We start from the raw sequence: 11,108 nt of genomic DNA on the forward strand, positions 1-11,108 counted from the left end.
AACTTGATTATACAAACTTGATTAGTATTTTTAGCTCTAAAACTGTTAGACTGGTTGTTTTTGAGTGATCATTTTGGACATGTTTGATATTTTTATTCATTTAGTTTTTTATATTGTCCTTAACGTATTGATTTAATTTGAAAAATTGCTATGGAACTAAAAAAAATATGAACACACATTATGATTCAGATGTCTCTTTTTAAAAGTTAGACTCAGGCCCAAATATTGTTAGTATCGGCCCTGATCATATGTCACAACAATCATTTTCGCTTCTCATCCCATGAAAATCTACTTTGTTTTTGAACATCTATAACAACGCTCTAATATTTCTTCCATGCTTTGAGTCTATTTTTATATTCTCTTTAGTCAACTTAAAGAAACAATCTTGATCTGCCACGACCTTCGATCAATTAACACAGCAAACACTACAGATAACCAAAACAAAATTCCAAGATTTCCCAGATTTGCACTCCACATTAGTAAAAAATAAGACAAAAAGTCATCTTATAACATCCAAAAATCATCCAAGTATACAATAGTTTGAGCTAAAAAGTATATTTCAAGAGAGATTTTATGTAATAGCGTTTCCATTATGGACATCACCATCTCCACTAACACACTAACATAGAAAACCAATCAATTAACAATCCCCGCGGAAATTCCCATCTCCAACAATCCATATCGAATTAACTGATATAGCCATATTATTCCATTGCTCTTTAGACCAAATGGCATAACAGTGTAACAAAAAGTACCACCAGAAGTTACAAAGCTAACCTTTTCTTGTTGGCTAGGAGAATTTGATGATATCCCTGATAGGCATCCATAAAGCTCAGCAATTCATAACCAGAAGTAGAATCTACGAGCTGGTAAATTCTCGGGAGAGGATAACAATCTTTGGGGCATGCTTTATTCAGATCTCTGAAATCAACACACATCCTCCATTTACCCGTAGCCTTTTGGACCAACACCGCATTGGAGAGCCAGGTCGGGAATTGGACTTCTTGAATCTGGCCAGCTTTCAAAAGCTCCGTCACTTGGTCTGCAATCACCTTATCTTTTTCTGGTCCAAAGTGCCGCTTATTCTGTACCACTGACAGGGCGCTTGGAAAGATATTCAACTTGTGCTCAGCCACATAGGCTGGGATGCCCACAAGTTTTGCCGGGGACTAGGCAAAAACATCCACATTCTTTTGCAAACACTCCAACAATTGGGCTCGGGTGGAAAGATACAGATCCCGGGCAATTTTGGTGGTCTTCCTAGGCTATCCGGGAATCAAAGTAACTTCCTCTTGCTCTTCTTCCACGAGGGCCTGTACTTCCTCTACCACACTAAATTCCCCTCCCGGCCTCTTTTAAACTCGGACTGTTTCAACATAACACTTTTGAGAAGAAGACTGATCACCTCGCACCTCCCCAATCTTCCCCTTCACTGGGAACTTTATCTTCTCACGATAAGTGGAAGCCTCTGCTTTAAAAGCATTCATAGTTGGCCATCCCAGTATAACATTGTAAGAGGATGACGCATTGACCACAGTGAAAATGGTCATTACTGACTTTCTTAGCTCCCCGGATCCCATCTTTATGGGGAGCATGATTTCTCCTTAGTGGTGGACGATGTGACCGGCAAACCCAAAGAGCGCTGTCTCCACTAGCTCCAATCTGTGATTCTTCAAATCCATCTGATCCAAAGCCTCTTTAAATAAAACATTGACAGAGCTACCTGAATCGACAAACACCCTCTTGATATCGTAGTTGGCAATCTTGGCATGGATGACCAGAGTATCATTATGAGGTAGATAGATGTCCTGCAAATCATGGGGCTAAGGCTAATGGTGGTCTCTTCTTCTCTTCTCAAGTTGTCTACTCCCAAAAATTTTTTTCGGCTCCAAGCTTTTCTTGCCCGGTTGGAATCTCCATCTGTAGATCCTCCTAAATCATATTTATCACCCCAAAAGTCGGGGATTTCCTCCGATCTTTATCTTCATGGGCCCTTCATGACGTGGGAGGCCTGTCTCTATTATCTGAGGCCGGTCAGGAACTCGGGATCCGGGATGGAAAGGTAGGCCCCGAACTCCAGGGCACCCAGAGGGGTCCCTAATCTTTTTGGGTGCTGGTTTAGCTTCTTCAGGATTCGTCCGAGGGTACTCCCTCTTCAATTGTCTACACTCACTAGTGTCGTGATGAACTCTTTATGGAATGAACAAAATTTCTTACCAGCTCCCTGGATAGAGGGAGGCATATGTGTTGCAATATCGGCCTCTTTCTCGTCACAAAGATGAACATCCTGTCTCTTTGAATTCTTCATGGGGGCGTAATGAGAGAAACACCCCAAAGAACTTCCTCTAGAGACCCGCTCCTCTGGTCTCCCTGGTTTTTCGCCTCTTTCTCTTCTCCCAGCCTCTCTCTTTTGTTTCTGCGCTTCTTCTATATTAATGTATTTCTCTACCCGGGACAATAAATCGTCAAAGTCCCGGGTAATCTCTTCGCTAATGACCTGAAAAAATCACCTTCCTGCAACCCCTGTGTGAATGCAGTATTTTTGTCTCGGGGGCACAAGATGGTACTTCTAGCGCAGTCATGTTAAATTTGCGGATGTACATCCACAGTTATTCATCCCTACTCTGCTTGATCTCGAACAAGCTGAAAGCAGTCTTTTTGTACCTCTTACTGCTGAAATGATGCAAAAAGACCCTCTTGAAATCTTCAAAACTCCGTATACTCCAGGGTTCCAATCTGCTGAACCATCATTGGGCAGAGTCTAACAACATGGTTAAAAATGTTACACTTAATTTTATCGCCATAACAGTGCATCATGGCCATATTCTTGAACCAATTCAAGTGTTTTTTCAGATTAGAACTGCCATCTTATTCCCTGATACTCGACGATTTGAAATGGACAGGCAAGGGCTCATTGATAATGTGGGCAGAGAAAGGGCATCCTCTCGGCTGGACTCGAGGAACACATGAAGATCCAGCTTGTCCCTCCAACTTCTTCACCTTTTTTCTTAAGTCTTCTAGCTCCTCGGCCATAATGGGGGCCCTGGAGCATTCCTGTGAGCTTTCTTCTTCTTCTTCTTTTTTTCCTGGAGGCGGAGACTTGTCTCATACCCCTTCTTTGCGTTGTGCCCGGTCATCACCAGGTGGTAGTTTTTCCGCTACAGCCTTCCGGACGGTTGCTCTGCTATGATTTGAGTAAGCTGTTAATGATTAATTACAAAGGTTGGTTGAGGTTGACCTTCCTAAGAAACTTCCGAGTCAGAAAGCTCTCTCCCGGCATTATCCCTTCGAGTAGATTTTCTTGTAGAAACCATGATCAACGTCTTAGATCGAGATTTCTCTCAGACGATGCCAATGATGATCACCAGGTGAATCGGGTGTGAGCTTAGTGGGCGATTACACCGGGTCGGGTTGATAAGCTGGAGAGGGTTGCCTGGGTACCTGAACCTGCACTTTCAAAGGGGGAAATAACGTTAATGGGCGTCGAAAGATTCTTCGACGTAACCACTTCGACGCTCAAGTCAATGAAGGGATTTAGAGAGAATCTTGAAATAAATGTTGTAGGCAATATTAAGTGAATGAATCTTTAAATGTTAAACAAACCTGATATTTATATAAAGAAAGTCAATGATGACCTTGTTTTCAGTGTATGCTTACTAAATATGGCAAGATGGTTGCTCATACCCTGTTTTCTGACACTAACTGCTCCTGACCATCCATTATGTCCCCTGATTTGACAACGATGATTACCGAGTTGAGGTATCACATACCTATGCACTCGAGTGCGCTGCTTTTATCGAGGTAATCTGGACAGGTAGATATCATCTGGATTTTGCCCGAGAGCCCAGACAGGGAGATATCATCCGGATTTTGTCTGAGATCCCAGGTTCTCTTAGTCTGAGGAAATGATGCTCGGGGCATCCACTTGCCCGGTTTCTTACATGATGTTACTCGAAGCTTTCCATGACCCAAGCTATTCATCTATTGTCCAGGGTTATCCACGACCCGGGCTCATCCGGGGGTATCACCACTCTCTCCTTAAATAGTCGGGCTAGAGTCTTTCTCGCTGTTTACTTTCTTCAAAGACCAGGTGCGTAGTGGTCTTAGATTTCCCCTTTCTTCTTTTTCATCGATGTAGCTCACTTCCTCAAGGTCCTCATAAACCAGCTTCACCCGAAATCTTTTCGGATCATGGCTTCAGTCTATATCCTTTTTAAAATGCACGATCTTCTTATCAATTCCATTGTTTTCAGTGTCTGCTTACTAATTGTGGCAAGATGGTTGCCCATATCCTGTTTTTTAACACCAACTGCTCATGACCATCCACTATGTCCCCTGATTTGACAACGATGATTATCGAGTTGAGGTATCTCATACCTATGCACTCGAGTGCGCTGTTTTTATCGAGGTAACTTGGACATGTAGATATCATGATTTTGCCCGAGAGCCCGGACAGAAAGATATCATCCAGATTTTTTCTGAGAGCCCAGGTTCCCTTAGTCCGGTAAAATGATGCTCGGGGCATTCACTTGCCCGATCTCTTACATGATGTTACTCGAAGTTTTCCATGACCCAAGCTATTCATCTATTGTCACGGGTTATCCATGACCCGGGCTCATCCGGGGGGTATCAGCGACGAAACGATTCTGTTTTTGATCCAACATTGTAGTGTTCCAAAAATTTGAAGTGATGCGATTACAGATCTGGGAGAGAAGGAGCTTCTGGGAGCTGTTGAGGCTATAGATGTCCGATCATAGTGTTTACACAATATTTCTGCGATGCGGGCATGTCAGATGCAAAGATGCACCAACTTGTATAAAAAAAATTAAAAACTAACTTCTAAAAATCACAACGACTATAGATACTAAACTTGATCGTCCGTTTTAATCTCCTAAACAAATACAACACCAAAACAAAGAAAACTAATGAAAATTGAAAAATAAACTTTTGATATTATTTATATTTTCAATAAATTGTAGGAATTTACAAGACACAAAATTTAATAAAAAAAGATACTGAAATCTGAACAAGAACGAAGTGAACTACTGAAATCTGGAATGCAAAACATGAAAAATACTTGAACTATGATTAAGATTTCTGCAGGGATTTGTCAGAATTTGTGCGAGATGTGTGTTTTTTTCCTCTTCTGTCGACGAGTTCATTTATTCTGTAAACTTGTAACGCCCCACAAACACTTGCCGAAGAGGGAACATGTTGCATTGCTTACATGGATGCCTCTCTACCGGCTTAGGAGCCCCTGGTGCCTGTGGTGGCCTCTGCTGTCCGGGCCTCTGAAACTGTCCCTGGGGCTTCTGATGCCTCGGTGGCCCCGTGAACTGCCTCTTCTGTGGCTGAAAACTAGACTAGGCCTGATGCCTCTTTCGCTGCATCTCGGCATCAATATCCTAGAGGGCCTGCTCCGCCTGAAAAGCAAAAGCGATGGCCTCATCATAACTCACCAGTCTCATAAGCATCACATCCCGACGCAAAGTGGGTCTGAGGCCATCCATGAAATGCCTCAGCTTATCGGCGACGTCTCTCGCAATATGGGGCACAAAATGATAGCCCCTGTCAAACTTCCTGATGAACTCAGCCACAAAAAGTCCCCTTGCCGAAAACTCATAAACTCCCTCGTCAGAAGACCCCTAACCTCCGCTGGAAAGTACTTGTCGTAGAACACTTCCTTGAACTGATCCCACGTGAGAGTAGCCAAGTTCAAACCGTGCGCTGCTCCCTCCCACCGAAGAGATGCATCGTCCCTCAGTATATACGCGGCGCATCTGACGCAATCTCTGTTTCACATGTCCAGATACTGAAAGTGCAACTCTAGAGATCGGATCCAACCCTCTACTAAAAATGGATCAGTAGTAATCCCGAACTCCTTCGGGTTGAGTCATCGAAACTGCTCATAGATGTCCGTCTGGGGTCTAGGAGCCTTCTTTGCCTGCTCCATAAGTCTAGCAATACCCTCTAAAACCATGGTAGCTGCATCTTCTTGCGGTAGTGGTGGTGGTGGAAGGCCTATCTCGCCTCCAGTAGTATCATCCTGATGATTAGTGCTAGGAGCGCGTCTGAGAGACATGATATCAATACAGTCCAAATTCTAAATGTAACTCATCATGAAATTTAATCTAGTTTCCCAAACATATAATCTTCAACCCTCTGGGAGAGAAGGAGCTTCCGGGAGCTGTTGAGGCTATAGATGTTCGATCATAGTGTTTGCACAATATTTCTGTGATGCGGGCCTGTCAAATGCAAAGATGCACCAACTTGTGTGAAAAAAATTAAAAACTAACTTCTAAAAATCATGACGACTATAGATGCTAAACTTGATCGTTTGTTTTAATATCCTAAACAAATACAACACCAAAACAAAGAAAACTAATGAAAATTGAAAAATAAACTCTTGATATTATTTATATTTTCAATAAATTGTAAGAATTTACAAGACACAAAATGTAATAAAAAAAAAGATACTGAAATCTGAACAAGAACGAAGTGAACTACTGAAATCTGGAATGCAAAACGTGAAAAAAATACTTGAACTATGATTAAGATTTCTGCAGGGATTTGTCAGAATTTGTGCGAGATGTGTGTTCTTTTTCTCTTCTGTCGACGAGTTCATTTTTCGGTAAACTTGTAACGCCCCACATACACTTGCCGAAGAGGGAACATGTTGCATTGCTTAAATGGATGCCTCTCTGCCGGCTTAGGAGTCCCTGGTGCCTGTGGTGGCCTCTGCTGTCCGAGCCTCTGAAACTGCCCCTGGAGCTTCTGCTTGCTCTGATGCCTCGGTGGCCCGGTGAGCTGCCTCTTCTGTGGTTGAGAACTAGACTAGGCCTGATGCCTCTTCCGCTGCATCTCGGCATCAATATCCTAGAGGGCCTGCTACGCCTGAAAAGCAAAAGCGATGGCCTCATCATAACTCACCAGTCTCATAAGCATCACATCCCGACGCAAAGTGGGTCTGAGGCCATCCATGAAATGCCTCAGCTTCTCGGCGGTGTCTCTCGCAATATGGGGTACAAAATGACGGCCCTTGTCAAACTTCTTGATGAACTCAGGCACAGACAAGTCCACTTGCCGGAAACTCATAAACTCCCTCGTCAGAAGACCCCTAACCTTCGCTGGAAAGTACTTGTCGTAGAACACTTCCTTGAACTGATCCCACGTGAGAGTAGCCAAGTTCAAACCGTGCACTGCTCCCTCCCACCAAAGAGATGCATCGTCCCTCAGTATATACGCGGCACATCTGACCCAATCTCTGTCTCCCATGTCCAGATACAGAAAGTGCAGCTCTAGAGATCGTATCCAACCCTCTACTAAAAATGGATCAGTAGTACTCCCGAACTCCTTCGGGTTGAGCCGTCGAAACTGCTCATAGATGTCCATCTGGGGTCTGGGAGCCTGCTTTGCCTGCTCCATAAGTCTAGCAATACCCTTTAATACCATGGTAGCTGCATCTCCTGGCGGTGATGGTGGTGGTGGAAGGCCTCTATCGCCTCCAATAGTATCATCCTGACGATCAGTGCTAGGAGCGTGTCTGGGAGGCATGATATCTGAATACAGTCCAAATTTTAAATGTAACTCATCATTCAATTTAATCTAGTTTCCAAAACATATAATCTTCAACACTCAGATCTGCAAATTTTGATGATTTTAAATGTTTTAAATGATTTAATGCTATCACCTACATGTTTACGCGATACATGTTTTCAGCGATTTTCAGTACATGTCTAGCTGAGACAATTCTGGGATGGGTGACCCCTGGGAAGTTTCTTAGGGTGTGTGTGAGTGAGGACATAAGGACGCTGGAAAGACTCATCTTGGTACAGTGGGCACAGCCGTCGAATTTGGGGCGTTACAGTTGGTATCAGAGCCAACCTCTCCTAGTATGGTGTGGTTCGGGGACGAACCAAGCGGAAACTGGTGGGCATGTGAAGAAACATGAATGAACCGATCTTACACCGGAAGGATAAGACTTCCGAAACTGTTCAGGTATGGGACTGTGCAGTTGAGGAGGGTTTAAAAGATTTGATATGTACTACTCATATCAAGAACGTGCATCTTCTTTTCGGTAGCTCATCACATAAGAACTCCAAAGTTAAGCGTGCTTGGTTTGGGAAATTCTGGGAAGGGTGACCTCATGAGAAATTTCCTAGGGTGCGTGTGAGTGAGGACATAAGTACTCTGGAAAGACACGTCTTGGTACAGTTGGGACAGTCATCGAATTTGGGGTTATACAAAATCGCTAACGGTTTCTCCGTTTCTCCCACGACTCACGATCTGCCCATGCTTATTTCTCACGACTTCTTTCTAGAAGCTTTCTGATCTATTCAAACACTTTAAATTAATGGGCTTCTTTTAATTTGTTTGTCAATATAAATTCATGGATTAAGACAATTAATTGGGCTTGTACAATTTTGGCAAAAACAAATGTCCCCCACATGCATTGGCCCATTGGGCCAAATGCTTGTTTTTAAATTCTTAATCCAATTCTTTTACTGGTCAAGCCCATGCAGACCTATTCTTCTTCCAAATTTTGGGTCATGAACTTTGGCAACAATAATCTTAAAACCTTTTGAATATTCAAGCTCTAATCCCTTATTTTTTTCCTTTAAAATCTAATGTCAAAAGTGCCCCCCTCCCCTCAATTATATTATCCCACTCATCTTCATAAACTCACTCTCGTCGCCCCAGCCACCGTCTGTTCGTCTCCTGTCACTACCATCACTGTCGCAACCAACATAAGAGGCGTGTTCGCTCCATTGCGCACCATCCAGCCACCACCAGCTCACTACTAGTTGCGCCATCAATGACCGCGAGCCACCCATGCTCTGCACCTATGGAACCGGCAAGCCCAGCCATCAGCTTTCTTTGCGACTTCTCATTTGTTTCTGTCGTCACCGTTGCACCGCTTCTTAGTTTCACTTGCTTTAGCAGCATCGAACTTAAAATCTCATTCTCAGGGTTGTGTTTGGGGAATCCATGTGGAGCAGGGAAGAAATGCTCATACAAATGGCCAAACTTAAATTCAGAATATGTCATCAGAAGGAATTAATTGCATCTCTATTATATTTCTCATAAGTTCCATTGAGATTGTCATTTCCCTTCTGGAAACTTTATAGATAAGATGATACTTTCTATTTCTTAAGACAAGATTTTCTAAGAACTTTTCTACCTGTCCTACAGAGAATTCTTGATATCTCTGTTGGCTATGATTTTCTGTCATGATCTCTTGGACCATATTATAGGATATTGTCGTCAGACTAAAGAAACCAGACAAATCTTCATGTGTTTTGTGTCGAAACACTTCGTCTTCAGTCAGATTCTTATTCTGTTCCATTAGATTCTTCTTCAGTCAAGACTTCTTCTTCTTCATATATACTTTCATCTGAGGCAATATCCTCATACTGGTATACTTGAACAAGATCTTGATAATAAACGGTTTCTTCAATATCCAGGGTCGGATCGAAGCATTTTATTCCCCTTTTTTCATTTTCTGGACAGTTGGTCAAGATGTGACCCGTTGCTCCACATGTCCAGTAATTACAATTTTCAAAACTTTTATTAGCTCGAGTATGAGCTCTTCTGAAAGTTTATCTGTTTTTTAAATCTAGTACATCAAAGTTAAGCATAACCCCATAAGGATGTATATTTTCTAAAACAGATTTTCCATAGGGTGTTTGGTGCAAAAGAATTTGACTTCTCCTTGACCTGGTTCACACGGGGTGTGCTTATCCACCAACTTGAAAATCTATTTGGGTAATTCACATATTTGTATTATGAGATCTCACATTTTTCCTTGGTTGTTCATGAGAAGATGACCAAGTTATTGCGAGTGGTTCACCCCCAATTGTGTTCATCTTCAGATCTACGACCTTGAAATTTGCAAAAGATCATGCAAGGTCTTGGAGATCCTCTAGACCAATCTTTTCTGAATTTGTCATCAGTTTAATTTCCTCTCTGTAATATTTTTAATTAGATTAATCATTTTTCTTCGTCGGTTAAAGGTTTTGTCATCACGTTGGCCGTCCTTCTTTGATGTCATAAGGGTATAGTACCAAAGGATGATGTTAACCTGCATATCAAAATCATTTTACTAGAACTTGTTTGTTGTTTTAGAGTTTGGATTCTTGTTTGAATATATTTTAGTGTTACAAGAATTTTTCTTGTTTTTCAAGGATTTTTTTTTCACTTTTTGTGGTACATAATATATCATACTTCTATATTTATGTATCGTCTTTTGGATTTATCTTAAGATCTTCGGAGATTTTAGAGGAATCCGGTAATATTTTCAGGAACTTATTAAAATGAATCATAAATTTGCTTTTGGATCCGGATAAGTTTCACCTTGCTCCTTATATTTAACCTTGGTTAGATTTTCTTTTTTCAAATATTCCAAAGTATTGGAATAAATCGTGCAAATAATTAATATCGAACATGTGTTAAGATCCATATTAGTTGAGTAAATTATCCTCCTCAAATATTTAATTTCACTGCAATAATAATTTTGTATGTTTGAAATAATTTTACATCGACTCTGATACGATTTACAGTCCAAGTAAATCAATTAATTAAACTGAACAAATATAAGAATATTTTTGTCATTTTTATTATTTTAAGGAGTTTAAACAAAAAAAATTTGAATACAGAGAGTTAGTAAATTTATGTTTTGATTTGAAGATTTATTTTTAATTTTTATATATAAAAACCATAAAATTTAAATAATGAGTTGCAGACAGATCACTAGGATGACAATAATTCGAAGCGAGGCAAAGCGAGGTAAGGCAGGGAGGGGAGGGGGTGAGTTTGTTATGCCTATCCAGGTCCCCTAGTTTCATCTCTACCCTTATACTCGTCTCGATCCGTTATTTTTTGTTCGGAGAATCCTCGAACTCGAAATCGACGAGATCAAATCTTCATCTTCTTTTCTATCTCCGTTTCAAAAATATTAATGAGATAAGACAGGACGGGTACAAGAATTCTCTGAACCAAAATTTATTATTATATATTATTATTAATTATTATTATTAGTAATAATATTATTATTATATTATCAATCCTATAATATTATTATTTTTATTATCAATATTAATTTCGATACG

The sequence above is a fragment of the Primulina huaijiensis genome, chromosome 1 (genome assembly GCF_012295235.1).
Source record: "Primulina huaijiensis isolate GDHJ02 chromosome 1, ASM1229523v2, whole genome shotgun sequence".
NCBI classification, from domain to species: domain Eukaryota; kingdom Viridiplantae; phylum Streptophyta; class Magnoliopsida; order Lamiales; family Gesneriaceae; genus Primulina; species Primulina huaijiensis.